The sequence below is a fragment of the Arvicanthis niloticus genome, chromosome 18 (genome assembly GCF_011762505.2).
Source record: "Arvicanthis niloticus isolate mArvNil1 chromosome 18, mArvNil1.pat.X, whole genome shotgun sequence".
Lineage (NCBI taxonomy): Eukaryota > Metazoa > Chordata > Mammalia > Rodentia > Muridae > Arvicanthis > Arvicanthis niloticus.
In genome coordinates, this window is record NC_047675.1 from 6,615,204 (window position 1) to 6,634,024 (window position 18,821).

General features: G+C 42.3%; 1 protein-coding gene and 1 long non-coding RNA gene across 8 annotated transcripts in view; one reads left to right on the forward strand and one right to left on the reverse strand.

The window, feature by feature from the left end:
- Slc10a7 (solute carrier family 10 member 7) overlaps nucleotides 1-18,821 on the forward strand; it is a 210,231-nt gene that overhangs the window by 116,172 nt on the left and 75,238 nt on the right. The window lies entirely within an intron of this gene.
- Nucleotides 1,151-11,295, reverse strand: LOC143434916 (uncharacterized). Its single transcript, XR_013104774.1, has 3 exons — nucleotides 9,325-11,295; nucleotides 5,428-6,101; nucleotides 1,151-4,026 (listed from the first exon to the last, which is right to left on the reverse strand). It is a non-coding gene; the product is annotated as an uncharacterized LOC143434916 (long non-coding RNA).

An 18,821-nucleotide genomic window follows, 5' to 3' on the forward strand; every position in this document is an offset into this window, starting at 1 on the left:
AGAGACCTGCCTGCCACACAACTGTGTGGACTGGACTCCAGATCTACATCATAAAGGCTCAGCAGACGGGAAAGCCCAAGAGTGACCCTCTTACCTGAGAGGCAGATACAGGCGATTCCAAGGGTAGGCTGTTGAGCAGAATCAGTGAGCTCTAGGTTCAACACATACCCTGCCTCAAGCAAGGAAGACAATCAGTGTTAACCTCTAGCCTCCACATGCGTGCACACACATGCGTGCACACACACAAATATGAACATGTATACACACACGGCACGCATACACACCTGTAAAAGTAGACATTGAAGATAATCTCGTTTTCTTTATCCTCCGTTGGCCTTGATTACAGACGTGTAAAAGTGAAACTGTTCTATTATTTCAGATGTCTGTCCAAAGAGACCGTAAGAATAATGCCAAACAACCTTTTTTGAATGTTTGCTACGTGCTGTACTGTGTAATTAGCATGCACAAATGCTAACACTGAAAGGTAAAACTGTTTTCCTGTGATACCCAGGAAACTGAAGTGCAAAGATATGAGGTGACTTGGTTGGTTTACAGGCATCGCTGAGTGCTAGGCACCATTAAAACCCAGGTGTCTGTGTCACTGATATGAAGGATATGTGAGGACACATTCCTGTTCACAGTGCCTGGCTTTCTCATTTTGGTGAGTCTTCTAGGAGGCTGGCTAGTTAGTGGTAAGCCCTGCAGGATGCTGGAGGTATTCCAAAGCAAAGGGAGATAATATATGCCGAGTATCCTTTAAAATAACACCCCCTTACTTAAAGCTGAGTCGCCTAGCAAGACCTTTGGGATTCACCAGCACTGAGCCAATACCTGCAGTTCTTAGGTTTTCCTGAGGTCTTGCCTTCTGTATGTGACTGGGCACTGCTGGAAGTTCTCGCTCACCGACTGCAGCTTGCTTCCTATTTAGTGTTAATATTAGAATATTTGAGCAAACTCTGCATTTGTAGAACTTTCACCCACAACATAAATTGAAGATACACTTCAAAAAATGATAGTATACACCACCAATTTAATACCGTGGCTTTCTTCAGAAAGGACGGAGGAAGAAGTGGGTACATGTTGTGTTCATTTACAGCCCTGCTCTTGTAGACTTTGAAGCTGGACAGAATTGTTCTTTGTTTTCTTCATAGAGTTACACAGTCTTTGTAAAAGAGTAACTTGCATGTCAGCATCGAAGACTCCGGTGGATTAATTTCACCTGAGTGATCGGCAGCAGCTTTGGAGATTTTTAGCAGCCCTGATTAAGGGACACTATCAGAGCACCACTGACAGAGCGTTTGTACCTCTAAGCTTTCAAACTCCTCTTCATCTGTCAACACTTGGGCACTGTGTGGAACCACATCCTCTCACGCTGTGCGCTGCCTGCAGCTCGCCAGAAGCTCCACTTTGACTAAAAGGGCCGGTTTCTCATCGCTAACCCTTGTTCTCCTTTAGTTTTAAAACCTACTTAAAGTTCTCCTTTTGTTCTGAAAAGTACACATACATTTGTCATCTCTTAAACCATTCTGATGTCGAGGTAAGGGACTCCAAAGAAATGCTAGACATCTTAACGAATAATTGATTAGAAAGGACTCTGGCAGAGCTAATTGAGAGCTATGGTGTGACAAATACCAAATCAGAACTTCCTAGATCTTTCCCAAACCTGCCTAAAGTCCTGAATATGAAAAGCAGCAGCCTGAAGTGAAATTCAAAAGGATTTATGAGTGAATGTGTGTGTGCGTATCTGTGTGTTACTGGGATAGGAGCTTAAATTACTTTTGTCATTTACAGTAGTTATTTGGTTGACATTTATTAATGGCTATATAGTTTTGTTATAGTTTTGATTTTTTTTTAATGGTTGATCACCTAAAGTCACCTTGTGGATATTTATCAGGCATCATTTGTAAGGTAGATTATTAGAGCTGAGCGTCAGGGACCAGTGAGCCAAGTGAAGGGTGTGTGATAAAACCCTGACTTCTCAAGCAGACCACCCTGTGACTAACAATGGGGCAGAGCCTTTCAGTCACAGGGCCTCTGACTAATTTGTATTCTAAATGTTCTTTTTCAGGGAAGGTTGGAGAAAGGAGCTCTCATATTTTATTACATGGAAAACATTACAAATAGTCTTAAAATAGAGCCGGTGTCCTGTGTCCCCACTGAGAAGCACTTCACAAACAATTGGGGCTTTGTGGACCTGTGCTATCTATTCTATAAGTAGCCACATGTGGCTAATTAAATTTAAGTTTAAATTAATTTAAAAATCAAATGAAATTGAAAATTTGCTTCTGTCTTTGCAGTGGCCACTTTCAGTGCTTAATAGCTGCATTCAGCAAAGGCTATTGTGTCAGACATCCAATGACAGAACACTTTATTGCAGAGAGTCTGGCTTGATGGCCCTGTGTAAGAGAATGATGAGAAAACAGTGAATGGTCATTTGCTTCTTCATGTTTCCTTGTTTCATGGAAACAGGAGCCATAAGAATTACGACAAATGCTCCAGCGTTGGTCTTGGTGTCGTCCTGACGTGATACCTAGCAGCTCACAGCTGTACAAACAAATGCATTTCTCCCAAGGACGCAAGATCAACTCAACGGGGACAGATGAGCTGAGCCCTGAGGAGCAAACTGTGCCTTGCTTACAGTAGGGCAGACGAGGAATGAGTCTGAAGCAGAAGTCTATAAAACTCAGAGTTGAGTTTTATAAAGTGTGTAAGAGTTGTCCAGCCCAAGAACAGTTTCAGCAATGGAAACTTAGATTTTTTTTGTTTGTCTCACAAAGGAAGGGCAGCACTTGAAAATGCTGTGGGAAATCAAATGATTTGGGAGTACAGATGGTTCCAACAGATTCTTTCAAAGCTGTCTTATTTGAAAGGTAGCCTGTTATTTCTTAGTCATAGAAAGTCGTTATGTAAATCTGTAAAACACAGAAAAGTGTAGACTCTGAGGGAAGTTTTACTTAGAATCCCTTCAGTCCATAGTTGTCACTTGTAGCAGTTCACTGTACTTTCCAGTCATTCAGGGTCACAGTGTTGTTGACAGAAACAGCAGTAGCAGCAAAGTGTGCTTTACAGTGCTGCAAGCTTCATACACATGAAGGCCTAGAGCAGCCACATACAGCAGGGACCCCATCTCATCCATATTTGGAAGCTGTAAGTTTCTGGAAATCAAGGGCAAAACCAGCTGTGTTTGTGTCAGGCCACTGTCTGACCTAGGATGACGTGAGTCAGCTTTCGTCCTGTATTTCTTTCATTAAGTGTGACTATGAACAGGCTCTGTTGTTCTACGATAACTATGGAATGTTTCTCTAGACTCCGACACAGTCTCTTTTACCATACACCGCTCAAAAGGGTGTGCTTTGAAGCTCATCTGGCCCCAAGATTTTGGAACAAGAGATAAAAACTTACATTATTTTTTGAAAAGGGAAGGGGTAAAAGTGTCTTTATTTTCTCTATCCAAGGCTGGCCATGAACTCTCACAGTCTCCTTCTTCAGTCCTGACGTATGCTTACAGACACGCAGTACAGCACCCTAAGTTGTATCCCCCTTTGCCTGTAAAGGGCAGAGGCAAGTAAGTAACTGGCCCCAAGCTCTCAAGGCTACTGGACAACAAACGTACCCCAGAGTCAACCTGTTCAGCTCCAGAATTGGAGTACCTGATACATCATTCCAGTTGGGTAAATCAACATGCACGCACACACACACACTCACACCAGATTTCTGAGGCAGGTATAATTATTGTCTTCATTTTATAGACGAGGATACTGAAGTCCATGGATTATTTCTAAGGTCATAGTTGAGATGTAAATGCTAGAGTGAGGAACTGACCCCCGGTGGATGCTTCATCTGGGCTGCAGCAGTGAAGAGCAGGCCGCTGCAGCAGTCGAAGGGAACAGTGACATCAGATGGAAGGCAGCGGCAGGAGGGCAGAGCCATTGTCCATGTCACAGTCGTCAGAAGTGGAGAAAGGCCTGATGAGTCACTACAAGTGGCTTGAGGGGAGGAGATCAACGATGGCTCCTGAGTGTTAGTCTGGGGGCATTTGGTAGATAGAAAAAAAATAGATTAGAAATTCAAATCAAACCTTGTGACACACTCATGAAAACTCAAAGCCATGGACATGAACGAGATATTGTTAGGTGGTCACAGGGGCTGCAAATTCTTCCAACTTCCTGACTAGTGTTTTTTGTTGTTGTTGTTGCTGCTGCTGCTGCTGCTTCTTTGACAAAGATGCACCAGTTCCTGTGGCAAATACCAGGCCTAAGAAAATCTAATTATAAGAAAAATACAGCTTTGTATAGAATGCCCTAGAACACTCCACATACATTCTATAATGGAAAGTCTTTGATTCCTCACAACCATGGCATATCATAAGAAACTTGCCTAATGAATCAGGTGCCTCATACGTCTGAGGAGGATTGTTCATATGAAGAAGAAGACATGATATACTTAGTTTAGTGAATGTCTGCAGTCTGTTGAGCTTGGCTGATTTATGACAGAGCCAGTTGGGTGTGAGAAGAGCAGTATCCCCATGACTCACTAGCATCCCTTCCTGCTTGCTTCATAAATTCAAATGCTTCTTCTTGTTGAATAAAATTCCAAAATGACCTTATGGTTTTCCAGTCATTCTCCAGGTTTAAAATACCCAGTCCACTGGAAGAAAACACTGTATCTTAAGTCCTAAAATATAGCTGTGTGTGAAAACTGTGATCAGCTCCATCTCATGACAATTAAAAGCAGATATCTACATTGCAATTTATAACAGTAGCAAAATTACAGTTATGAAGTATCAATAAAATAATTTTATGGTTGGGGTCACCTCAACGAAGATCTCAGAAGATGGAAAGATCTCCCATGCTCATGGATTGGCAGGGTTAATGTAGTAAAAAAAAAAATGGCCATCTTGCCAAAAGTAATCTACAGATTCAATGCAATCCCCATCAAAATTCCAAATCACTTCTTCATAGAGATAGAAAGAGCAATTTGAAAATTCATTTGGAATAACAAAAAACCCAGGATAGCGAGAACTATTCTCAACAATAAAAGATCTTCTGGGGGAATCACCATCCCTGACCTCAAGTTGTACTACAGAGCAGTAGTGATTAAAAACAACAACAACAACAACAAAAAAAAACCCAACTGCATGGTATTGGTACAGAGACAGGCAGGAAGATCAATGGAATAGAATTGAAGACCCAGGAATGAACCCACACACCTATGGTCACTTGATCTTTGACAAAGGAGCTAAAACCATCCAGTGGAAAAGAACTGTATTTAAGGGTCACAGCATTGGAAAGACTGAGAACCACTGATTTAGTGGGGTTGTCTGTAGGAGTGCCAGGGATCAGCCTCACTAGGAGCATCGAGCTCCAGCTGTGGGCACGAGCAGTGATCCTTACAGAAACACAGCAGCTTTGCCTCTTGGAAGTTTACCTGTTCCGGTGTAGGCCTGGCAGAGACCTGAGCCCAGCTCTCCTTTGGGTTCCTTGGCTCATGGGGAAGCTAATACGTCTTTGCTGGGCTGGTGGAGAGCTCACACTTGTTCCTCTTGTAGCCTTTGTTCCCTGACAGCTTGTTACCTCTAAGCCTCTCAAGGAGGGAGCCAGGCTCCTGGTGTCCTCTCCATTCTAGAGGGTGTGTTCTCCGTACTCTTCTGAGATGCCTTGTAGGAATCACCCTGAGGGAGGTTGGATATCTATGACCCGAGACAGCCCTCCTCAAGATGCTGCTGAAATCTTCCTACTTTTGTTGATCTATAGCACGTATAGAGAAATGGATTCACTTCCTTGTTACTAACATCAAAATGCTGTTGACGAGAAGCAACTTAAGGGAGGAAAGGCTGATGTAGGTTCACAGTTTGGGGGAGTAGTAACAGTTATTGTAGACAAGGTGTAGCTGTGGAAGCAGGTCATGGCTGTGACTCCAGCCTCCTGACATAGTCAGGGGACAGGAAGCAGAGGGCAGTGGATTCCAGAGTTTACTTTCTTTGGATTCAGACCAGGGCTTGAGCTGGTGGAATGGTACTACCCACATTCAGGTGGGCCTTCTCTTCTCAGATAAATCTCTCTGGACGTGCGCAGGGATGTGTCTCCTAGTTGACCGTAAATCTAGTGGGGTTAACAGTACAGATTAACCATCAAGGATAGTGGGTTTATGGTAGAACACAATTATTGTTTTAACCTAGATGACAATTGTTTTCTATGTAGAAATCAAAGTAATCATTTTAGTCTATCTTCTCTCAGTTACAAGGGCCTTTTCTTAATGAAAGAAGCTTTTGGGAGCTGAATACTGGGCACTCGTTTTTCCTCTTTAAATTTTCTACTTCAAACATATTTCAGTGTGGGCCAGAGAGGCCTTTGGGGCTGAGAGTCCCTGCTGTTCTTTTAGAGAATGACTTTAGTTCCTAGCACCCATGTCAGGTGGCTCACAGCTGGCTCCAACTCCAGCCCGAAGGAATCCAATGGCCTTTCTCTTGCTTCCATGGTTACCACATGCATACGAGCACATAAACACACATAGATACCCACACTTATACATTTATAATCAACAAAAAATGGACATTTAAATAGTACTCCAGTGGTTCAGAGTGCTGGCTGCTCTTCTAGAGGACCTGGGTTCAATTCCCAGCACCCAAATGGGAGCTCACAATTATCTGTAACTCCAATTCCAGGGGTGTGACTCCCTCTTTGGACCTCTCCAGTCAGTGGACATGGACGTGGTACACAGATATACATGCAGACAAGCACTGATATACATTAAATAAAACTAAAAAACAAATGAAAAATATTTTGCATAGACAGTAAAGATTGGTCAGCATTTGTCCCTGTGCTTGAAGATTATTGGGAGTTCTGGATAACTGAAAGTGCCCTATGTCCATTTCCACATACGTAACATCTGATTTACATTATTACAGATGAATAGAATATAAACCATATTCATCCAGAACTGTGCAGTGCCACTCACATCCCTGTGGTGCGGGGGTCACTCAGAACAAGGCTAAGTGCACACTCAGCTCATTTCCTCTCTGTTTCTACACATGAACCCCCCCCACTCTCCCTGAGTGAAGTAACTTTCTTCAGCTATAGGTTGTTGGTAGAGGTTAGGAGGTGTGGGATGCATTATGAAATGTGTTGTCCCCTTCAGTTTTGGCTTTTAGAAACCTTTATTATGGATGTGCTGTATTTGAAGGTAAACCAGCTATGGTCAAATAGGAACAGGGGCTTTGGGTTAGAGAAAGCCACGTGCAAACGTGAGCGCCACAGCCTAGAGACAAAACTTGGATGTGCTAGGATGATATAAGAGGTGGAGAAAGAAGATTGGGGTGTGGGGACCCTGATAAATATGGCAGTCAGGGAAGTAAAGTAAGGGCAATTAAAAGGGAGCTGTGTGCCATCCCAGAGCCCTACCCAGCTGTGCCTCCAGGGCAGAGGTCCAGTGCTGCCTGGTGGAGTAACTGCAGGAAGGGTTCTCTGGCGGGTTATTCCCGTTTGGAGCAACAGTCACCAATGGATTATTTGAAGATTGACCTAACTTATGTAATGTACCTTTCACATGGTAGTCAGGTACCTGAAAAGTCTTCTCCCCATTATTGTTTTAATTAAATATGAACTTAAAAATTCATAGTAAAAGATCTTTTAAGTGGTCTCAAGTCAGTTTCTGAGTTTGTAAAATGTTTAATAAGCACGAATGGGAGGCTGTGTTAGACTGTAGCTTGTGGTAGTTAAGGCTCTGTGCCACGGGTTTGGTGTTTGAGTTAAAGTATGTGAGGATTTTTCATGCACGAACTGGCATAAATCATTTGTTAAAAAATCAAGAGCTGAGAAAATAAAATATTTCAGCACTTGTGGAAGTCTGCTTTGCTAAATTATATTTTATATAAATGATCAGTAAATTATGCCCACTTTAAATTTAAAACAAAAAGAGAGTGGATTTGGTTCTCATCTGTTTCTGGCATTGTGAATGTTTTGGTGCTACTGTTATAAATGCTTTCAGCTTTGCAAAGTGTGACAGAGGAGTACAGTGTGTGCCCAGGTCCGTGTTGTAATGACAGAACATGGCTTCTGAGCCCTCCTTAACAATGTACAGTGATTACATCACTGTCTGCCTCAAAATATTTGTATGATAGTCAAGTCATTATGCAATAGTTAGGTATTAAAGCATCTACGAAGAAGATGGAGGATATACATTTAAGGATGTGAAACTCCAGAAAACGTAAATGCTATTTTTATGCACTTTATTTTTCTGTCTTTCTTGAAAACACGACTCATAAGTATTTAAAAGGTATCTTTTAAATACTTATGAGTATTTACTTTTCATTTATAAGATACCTTGCAGGAAAATGAAAAGTGAATATACTTACTTCACTCCAAAAAAAATCATCTTTTCCATTTTTTTCAAGCACATTTCTGTAGGTGGTGAGTGGGAACCAGAATTCTATTCTATGTTTAAATGCACAGCAGTCCAGCTGCTGCCCCAGTTACCCACTAGAGGAAGAGGGAGGAACTAAATTTTTGCTGCAATGTATAGAAATAAATGTATTGAAATCCCAGTGACAGCCTGTGCTGTGCTAGGCATAGTGGAGAACTCTAAGATTAGCTGAGACGCATTTCCCTCACGTCCATCCTCAGCATCCTCGCCTTCCCAGATCAGTTTGTAAACACACTTCATTCATTTAGAATGAAAGCGCACACCTCAGTTAGCCAGTCAGCTTGGCGACTGCACGCATTTGATTTGAAATAGCATGACTACCCCTTGTTGTTAATGCAGAACTCATTGGATTTGGCTCAACGAGTTGGAGCCTGGTGACCCCTATTTGTTATTTTTTCCTCAAATAAATGAAAAGTGAGTTTGGATTCTAAAGCCTGCCTTTGATGAGCTAGTGTGGGCCTTTTCTCGTGTCTGTTTGCAAGGCTTTCCTCCCTCATTATGTTTCTGGCTTCAAGTGTGCTTTTAAAATTTATTCCTTACAGAAAGTCAATTATATAGATTGAAAATTACTCCAGTTTTCCGTAGAATCTTCTCATCTTCACCTATGCCAGATTTTCTAAGAGTAGGCACAGTGAGATGGTTTCTTTCCTCATAAGAAAGCCCTGACAGGCCCATGACACTGGCTACTGCTGTAACTGTACATTTCTATGCATAATTGATGACCTGGGCCCCTGTAGACTGCACCAGTCAGTACACAGCAGTGTAGATTACCATACAGTGAGGGGTGGGGGCAGGTCTTTGAATTTTCCATTTCTGAATAGAAATAACTCCTTGCTAACAAAAACTCCAGAAGGACTAAGTTTACCGTAGTAATAAATATTCTTCAGAGAGCAATACACTCACCATCACTGGAAGGCCGGGTCAGGCTCACCATCATGCCAACTTCCTTGTCCTTCACTCCTTCAGGATTTGGTTTCGCTGACATTTTGGTAATAACACAGACATAAAAAGTTTTTGGGCCAAGGAAAGTTAAATCCCAGACATCACCATTAGAAGTATCCCCTAACCTAATTGCCCTTCTTAATTTAATTTATAGAAGCTGAGAAGGCTATTAAGTAGGACTGGTTATTTTTTCACGAGTGTCTTGCATGAGATTCCTGTCAGTGTTGTTTTGAGTCCTACTCCCTGTGGTGGCCTGTCAGGAGTGCACTCTCTACACAGTGCACTCCCTAAACAGTGTCCCTGCTGTTTCCATCCCACATTCTTTATATCTTCACCCCTGGTCATTTCCCAGCACCTCCAGCCTCTGCCTGCCTTGGCCATCTGGAGTCATTGCAGCCTAAGGTTAGCAAGTTAGCAGTCGCTCCATCCCTTACAGAGCCCCTGTCCGTCTGAGTGGGTGTTTCCTGTGCCTCCATTTGTTGCCACTTGGCTCAGGATAGAAACTAAATGCCCCATGTCGTGGTATTTCCCTGACTGTTTATTATGTCAGTATGTATGACCGTAGCATAGATGTCCTGTAATTATTGTTAAGTAAAACTACAAAACCCTATGAATATGAGATCAAATTTTGACCATAGAAATAGCAATTTTTAGATAGATGGTAATTGTTAGGGTTTATAGCTATCCTAGACACTTGCGTTGCTGTCCCTGTAGTAGAGTATATTCTGCTCATTAGTAGACAGCCTATCTAGTGTACAGGAAGCCCTGACTGAAACCCCAGGTGTGGTGGCACACCTACGTGACTCCAGCATTTGGGAGGTACAGACAAGAAGACCATATGTCCAAGGTCATCTTTGACTTCATAGCAAGAAATATGCACAGCTGAAAGTTGTAATTCAGATACAAAGGGGGCCTGTTAGTATTTCATGCTGAGATTTTAAACTCTTTGATTTAATTCCTTTTTCAACATATAATTCCACTGCAGAGAGTTTCTGCAAGTCTTTACTATGTTCTACTGAATATTTATGTAGATTGATGATTTGCTATAGCCAGGGGAAACACGTTCTGGTTTTGTTTTGTGCTCAACTCTTGGACTGCGCTTTACACTTAGATATCAGAATGCACGGTGAAGAAAGCCTTCATATAAAATCACTGTTTGTTAAAATTGTTTTTAAATACTGTTTAATTTTTAGAACATATTCTACCATTTAAGCGTTAAAAGCAGCATGCTTATTAAGCCTTCATTTTGCAAATAGCTTCTTAAAGTTTGTAAACTAATCATTGATTCTAGGAAAAATAATTTTGAATTCCAACCATATCAATGGAGGCTGAGTACATATATATTTTTTAAGCTATAAGAGAAAGAGATGCAATATAGAGCTATAGGCTTAAGATTTATCAAATTCTGACTTCAAAAATCACTGCTTTTCTTTGAGCAAATTAGCTATACTCTGTGTGCAATGGCTTCTTTGTCTGTTAGTGGGGACATTCACTAACTTAACTGTGTCATCTCCTGGCTTGGCTCAAAACCGATTCCGCCTACAGAGTGTGTAATGGCTTGCAAGTATTTTAGCAAATGCTACCCTATTGGCAGGAACTCGGCTGCAGAGGCTGATTGTGGCTCTGTGTGCAAGCATGAAGGCCTGTGTTTAGATCTCAGCACTCACATAAAACTCTGGGCATGGTGGATACAGATGTGATCCCAGTGCTGGGGGCTGCAAACACAGCTGATCCTAGGGCTTGTTGGCCCACTAGTCTTGCCTGGAGAGATGCCTGAGAGGTTAAGAGCACTTGGTCTTGGAGAGGGTCTGAGATTGATTCCCAGCACCCACATGGTGATTCACAACTGTATGCAACTCCAGTTCCAGGAGATCCAGTGCCCTCTTCTGGCCTGTGTGGGTATAGTGCATACATGATGCAGGGAAAGCACTCATAAACATTACAGTTGTTTTTTTTTTTTTTTTTTTTTTTTTAAGACAGGAAGGTAGAGAGTGGTAAGTTATCCAACGTTGACATCTGACTTCTACACACACACACACACACACACACACACACACACACGGGGGCTGGAAGCACATGCACGTACACACACATGGGTGCACAGAAAACTACCCTTGATTGAGATTGTATTCTGCTTTAAGAGAACAGAGAATATTAGATGGAGCAAAAATAAGCCTGGTCCCTCATGAGTTGGCCCAGGATGGAGCTAAACAAAAATGATGGTTTTATTGCTCTGCATGGAGATCAAACCCCAGGTCCTTGAGTATAGGCAAACACTTCATCACCAAGTGGTACTTACTTATGGAGAGGTCCATAAGTAAGTAGATGGTTGTAAGTGTGCTGCATGCTGCTGGGGAGGCACATGGCACACCTGCACATTCAAAAGGAAGTGTGGGCGGGAGCAGCTCAGTCAAGGAAATGGATCGAGCACCCAGAGGAGGCATGTGGAGAGACTCAGAGGTGGGAGAGGTGGACATAGGCAGGGAGGTAGGAGCAGATCGCGCAGATATGATAGCACTCTTTAATGACATTTCAATGTGGAGGCTGGGTCAGAGTCTCCCAGAGTTTAAGCACCAAGAGAAAGACAGGGAATCGGTCCATTTGAGATACAGCATCGAACCCCAGCTAAATAATAGCATCAGCATCACCCACTCTAGAGCCCCTCTGTTCCCTCTTCTGCCTGGGTTGCCCCACCTACTCCTGTAGCAGACTCAAAGACCTGACCTGCCACACTGCTGTGAACCCATAGTCACACCTCCTGCTAGCTCCTAATCAAGCCCATTGTGAGAAAAGGTTCATGTCTACGTTAAGGAGCCCACACCAAGATACAAAGAAGCCTTTACATTACCTTTGCTGAGGGCCAGAGAGCGTGTGGTTTATATGGGTTTTATCTGCTGCACTTGCATATTTGAAACGAAAACCGATGAGGAGAGCATCCCCCTTGTACATCTGGCAAATCTGTTCCTCGTGGGCTTGGCCCTGAGACAGCTGGAGTCTGTTCCCTTGCTGTAAGAGCTGCTGCAGTATCCATCCCATCTGGAAGCTTCCAGAGAGCGCTGTTCTCTGATGAGATGATGAAAAGGGAAAGCAAACCCAGGGATGGCTGCTCTGCTGTTATCTTGAAGGTCCTGCTCAGTCCCCCTGGCCTTCAGACTGAGGTCACCACTTAAGCCAAGACTCTACTCTGCAGGAGAAGGCAGATTGCAGAAGTAGGTGAGAGAACGCTCACCCATTCCTGCTTTCACTTTCTGTGTATCTACACCTGAATCTAGTAAATTATCTAAAGATTCCAGATGGTTCTTAGTGTTTGTAGAAACACCTGTGTATAGACACTACACCATTTGAAATGCCTGAAACAGGATCATTTTGCCTTGGGTGCTGGGGGAAGACTAACCCCCATTCAAGCTGATTCCCTGTGTGACCTGTGACCAGCTTCCAGGTCACTGGCTTTCTGTTACCCAGCCCCACCCAGAGACTGCAGCTTTGATGCTTATCTTTCAAGACCTGTAGCTAATTCGAGCATTGTTTTCTCTGTGGTATCCAGAAGTTCAGGAATGACAGGACTTTATTTTATTTTCGTAGGTAGCAAGCAAAGGCTTTCTGAAGGCAGCTGAAGCTGTTCTGAGTGGTGCATGGCTTAGAAATGAGCTTGGCCTCTTTCCTTGACAGACTTGAAAAACAGCATTCCTGCATGGGACCTTTGTTACCTTTGTTCAAAATTCATTTGCATTGCTTTTAATCATACCATGTACCTGTAATATTAAGCTCCATCTTCACTGTTAACAAGGATAAAGTTTACCTTTTTAAAGCTTATACTAATCACATGTTTCTATCCATTCAATATTAAGTACCTTAGTTTTGAGGTTTGTGAACTGTTACCTCCCACGCCACTCGCAGCGTTGGTTCTTTAAGGAGGGACCTGCACACGTGGTAGAACATTGGACAGATGACAAGTCGCTTGTACACCTTTGTTTGACCAGAGTTATCTTGAGATACGTCACTTGTAAGTAAATGGCTAGGGACAGAGCAGGCACAGGTGGGTAGTCCACAGCAGATGGCCTGTGTTCATCTGAGTTTGAGTGTATATATTATCCATGTCGTTATCTTCTTACCTGCCGCCTACTTCCTACTTTTATCTTGATGAACTGGCAGCTACATCAAAATGAGCAGCTCAGCAGCAAGCAGACACATCTGGGGAGTGGACACATCTGGGGAGCAGTCACATCTGGGGAGCAGTCACATCATCTGGTGAGCAGTCACATCTGGGGGAGCAGTCACATCTGGGGAGCAGTCACATCTGGGGAGCAGACACATCTGGGGGAGCAGTCACATCTGGAGGAGCAGTCACATCTGGGGAGCAGTCACATCTGGAGGAGCAGTCATATCTGGGGAGCAGTCACATCTGGGGAGCAGTCACATCTGGGAAGCAGTCACATCTGGGGAGCAGTCACATCTGGGGAGCAGTCACATCTGGGAAGCAATCACATCTGGGGAGCAGTCACATCTGGGGGAGCAGTCACAGCATCTGGAGGAGCAGTCACACCTAGGGAGCAGAGGGCAGAGCCCCGGACAGTGGGACAGTGTGAACCCCGACGGAAAAAACTTCCTAGGAGAAATTCTTTTGGAAAAATACATAATTATTGACTTGTTTTAGTCTTAAATGCAAATGTTTTAGTCTTAAATGAAAAGTGTTTTTAATTTAAAAAGGATTGATTAAGAAACATGCTTCAAAAATGCATTCATTATATGGAAAAGATTTTAAGGATATAGGAATTAGGACAAGGGATTAGAAATGAGATGTATCTCTCCAAAAGAGTTCTGTTGAACTTGCTTCAGCATTGAGCCACTTTTATTATGAGAGTGGCATTGGACTATACACACAAAATATTTATACACACAAAATATTTAATGTGTATTTATATGCACAGAATCAACCATAACAATTTATCTAGCACAAAACTTTCTGGTATTGCTTTGCCCTGCAAGGTCCCACAGTGCCACCTAGTGCCTTGGGTTTTCCTTTGCATATTTTTATAAATTTAAAAAGTCCAGTGCCCACATTTTACATAGAATGAAGCATGAAAGCAAATGTGTGGCTTAAACAGTATTACAGACTCAGTGACTCAAGGGTCTTGATTGTGTCATATAAATCTTTAAGTGGATGGTACAACAAATCTGTTATAAAAATTCCCTGACTTAGAACAACAGGAAACTGTCAACAACTGTTGCACTGTGTGTGGACTGATGAAGTTGAGCTCTGTTCACGGTGAATGCCTTTTATTGTTTGTCATCCTGTAACAACTCAGAAGCTCACCAATCAGTAGTGTCCCTATCAATTTCAGGGAAAATCATATACATAGTTATTAATGTTAGAATTGAGAGGACTCAGAGACGAGTGAAACAACTTCTGTGTTTAAAAAGCAATAAAATAAGTCAAATAAAAGAATACTCTTTTTTTTTGTGAAGAGTGCTAAGAAGTGCAGTTGAGAAAGGCCAGGCAAAGTTTCTAGCAGTCTGTATAATATGATGGCCATAGACAGCTATGGCCCTGGGTCATTCACAATAGCTACCTGATTACCTGATGGCGTGAGGGTCAGGGATGGATGGGTACTGATGTGCTGTTTGTTACTGGAAGGACTCATTAGAAACAATCTCATGATTTAGTGGAGGACTCATTGGAGTAGCCAAAATCCGGTCAGCCATAGTCCTTGCTTCAGTGCGAGCAGTGAAAAGCAATTGAGTAAGACAACTTCAGACCTCCACATGCACATGTACACATACATCCATATACATGATCCCACCCATGTATTCCCACATGTATGTGAACACATACCACATCACATATACTAAAGAAAGAAAACTGTTGAGTGAAAGAGAAATGAGGACATGTGACATTGTATCCAACTGGTGTATGCAGCACAACACAGTTGTGACATTGTGTCCAGCCGGTGTATGCAGCACAACACAGTTGTGAGCAAATATATAGTGGGAGTTTACTCAGGTTGCCCACGTAACTGTAGATACAATTATCTCCTTATGCCTGCTGTCATTAACACATGAGCACTGATAAGAATTAATTCCGATTTTATAATATCAGAGACAGTCATATATGTTTCAAGTGTTTGAGCGTGTTCAGTTTTTCTGTTTCTCTTTTTTGTTAATCCTTATTGAAAATATATTCACCTGAGCCTCGCTTTTAAATCAGGCATGCCAGAGTTCAGTCATAATAGTCATAAGAGCAGTGTTCTGTTTCCTTTTCCTACTTCGGTTACTGATGGCTCTGCCATTTGAACTGACGTCTGTTGTGGTCTTGCAGTTATGCTTCTATTGATCACCATGCTAATTAGTCATTAGATGTACGTACTTCCTAATTAGTTCAGTCCTGTAAGTGATATTTTATAGCTGCCTGCCAGGAGAAATCAGTGTATAGTTTGAGCTATATTGTTTTACTTTAAATGTCTCAGTGGTTCTTACTGATTTGATGTGCATGAGAAGTTGTTGGAGGGTTGGTTTGGTTTTGTTTTTACTGTCAAAGTGTGTAGAAGTTGCCCTCTACTGGGGAACTTGGAAAATTATGTTGACATAGATTTTTCAGTTTCCTTAAAGACCTAGTTAAACGTGTTTGTGATTTTTCTGGTGTTCATTTCTTACTCTCTGGCACTTTTAAGTTCCAAAGATATGGAAATGCTTGTAAAAAATACACTTAAAAATAAATATCTAACTTGCTGTGGTAACATCAGCCCTTGGAAGGTAGAATCTGAAATATTGTTGAATTTGAAGCCACCCTCAGCCTTATAGAAAGATCTTGCCTCAAAATGCTAACAACAGTAACAAAAGCAAATGGGACCAGGAAGCAGACTCTGATTAAAAGCCGTAGCAAGCCCAGCATCCTGGGTTTAATCCCTGGGGCCACATCCATGCAAGGCCAGGCACAATGTGCATGTCTGTGATCCCAGCACTCCTACCAAAACAGGAGGCTGAGAAGAAGTAGCTTACATATGTAAACATACACACACAACCAGTACATATATGTTGTGACTATAGATAGAGGTATTTCTGCTCCAAATTTTTTTTTCCTTATTTATAAAAATCCATTAATTAAGACTTAGAGGTGACTGTATTGGGATGAGTCGTAGCTGAAACATATAATTGCTGTATATAATTATGCAAAATGAGTCATTGTTATTTTAACCATTTACCTTCAGAATGAAAGTCTAATACTTTAAAAATTCTTTCCACAACTCATTTGCATGTTCTTAACTAACACAATAAAGTTTGGACATGTTGATGTGGGGTATGTTTGTGTGTTTGTGTAGGGGTGTGGGGGTGGGTGTGTATGTGTGCTGTGGTGTGGGTGTGTGTGGGGGTGTGTGTGTGTGTGCTGTGGTGTGGGAGTGTGTTGGGGTATGTACTGAGCAGGACTCACTCATCCCACATGTGGAGGGCAGAGAAGAACCTTGGGTGTTTTAAGACAGGTTTTTGCTTGGCTTTCCTGTGGTTTGCTGCTGTAAATACCAGGTTAACTGGCCCCTGAGCTCCCCATCTCACCTCAGGGTCCTCAGGATTACAAAGGTGCTACTGATCTGTACTTTGCATGGACTCTGGAGGTGCAAACTCAGGACCTCAGACTTCATGATAGGAGCTCTCCAGCTCCAACTTCGAGGTGATCTTGTTCAGTTCTTCATACCATCCCCACCAAAAATGGTATTTGGTAGTTATTGCAAGCTAAGTGCTCTGCTGGCTCAGTCTCTGCTCTCTCTCCTGTTTCCAATTCAGTGGAGCTCAGGGTAGTACTGCTCCAGAGAGATTCGGTATCTGAGATCAGGTCTAAGTTGTTCATATTCCAGGGTTGTTGGGTTTTTTTTTTTTCCTTCTACACATTGATATTTAATTTTAAATTATGTGCACTAAGTAGAAACTAATTCTCAACTGTCATTCACTCATTCCTTCACTGATCATTCATCCATTCACTGTTCCTCAAAATAAATAAATAAATAAATAAATAAAATAAAATAAAATAAAATAAAAAGCGTAGCATCAGCCAGCCACTGTTCTTTTGTAAATACCAGTGATTTGATTAGCAAACATATATGTAACCCTTTAAGCCAGTGGAAACGTAGATCCAGTGTTCCTCCTGTGACTAAAAGGTCATTTAGTACACTAAGTTACTCAAACACTATTTACGGTAGACATTATATGTATGGGTATATTGTACTTGTATGTGGATGAAATTTGACTTGTATTACTATCTTACATCGTGATTACACACTCTTTTTCTCCTTTGTTCATCTTTTTCTACCCCTATTCTTCCATTCCTTGGGCTGCATCTTGACCTCTCAGCCGTTAATGTGACTCTTGTCCTGAATCTTGCCTTTTCACGGTACCCGTTAGCCATGCTCTCTGTAAGCCTCTTGTTTTAACTGTGCAAACTATTAGATTACTGTCTTGGATTTTAAATGAAATGATATGAAATGAAAAACACTTAACACAGTTCCTACTATCTAATATTTCTCAGTAAATGCTGGCCTTTGGTTTCTTGTTTAGTATTTGCTACCCACTTGTGGTTTGTATAGAAATGGTCTGTCCCCAGATAGTTTTGAGTGCTTGGTCACCAGGGAGTGGCACTGTTAGGAGGTGTGGCCTTGTTGGACTAGGGTTGGAGTTTGTTGGAGGAAGTGTTTGGCTGTGGGTTGAGCTTTGAGGTTTCAAATGCTCAAGCTAGCACCCCTCCCCCACTTACCACTGCCTGCCTATTCAGCTCGCTCCCACCACATCTGTCTCCTTGTGGCCATGCCTCCCACCATGACTGTAATGGACTAAACCTCTACACCTGTAAACCAGCCCCAGTGAAATGTTGTCCCTTCTAAGAGTTGCCTTGGTCATGGTGTCTCCTCACAGCACCAAAACCCTGAGTTTCACTAAAGCACTGCGTCTAAAGCAAGAAGCTCCTCAAGTTCCTGCTTGTAGATGCTTTTCAGGCCAGGCAAGCAAGCTTTGGCAAACCACCAAGTCGTATGGAATCAGCCTCTTGCCATTAAGAAGCTAGGCTTCTTGTCTACAGTGTTTGCTGAGCTGCTGAAGGAGAGCTGTTGTCATAGTCCCTGGAAAGTCACACTACAGTCTGTGTGCCCACAGAGGAGGCCTGCGGGCCAACATGAACCTTTGGCAGCTAGTCTTGCCTTGTAGTCTAGTCTCAAACACTAATCCTTGATTTCTTCCTGCTGCTTCCTAGGCCTGCTGCATATAGATAAGGAATTTTAAGGCACTTCTTTGGGTTTACTTATGGTGTTTTACATCTGTAAATGTTTAGAAGATATACATGATGTTTTCTTGGAAAACACAGGAAATGCCCGCACCCATCGTGCTGTGAGCATTAATTGAACCTCAGTTGTTCTAGTCCCTGTTAATCTGTGTAGAAAAGACCAGGTCAGCAGCTAACTATTTAGTACAGGACGGTG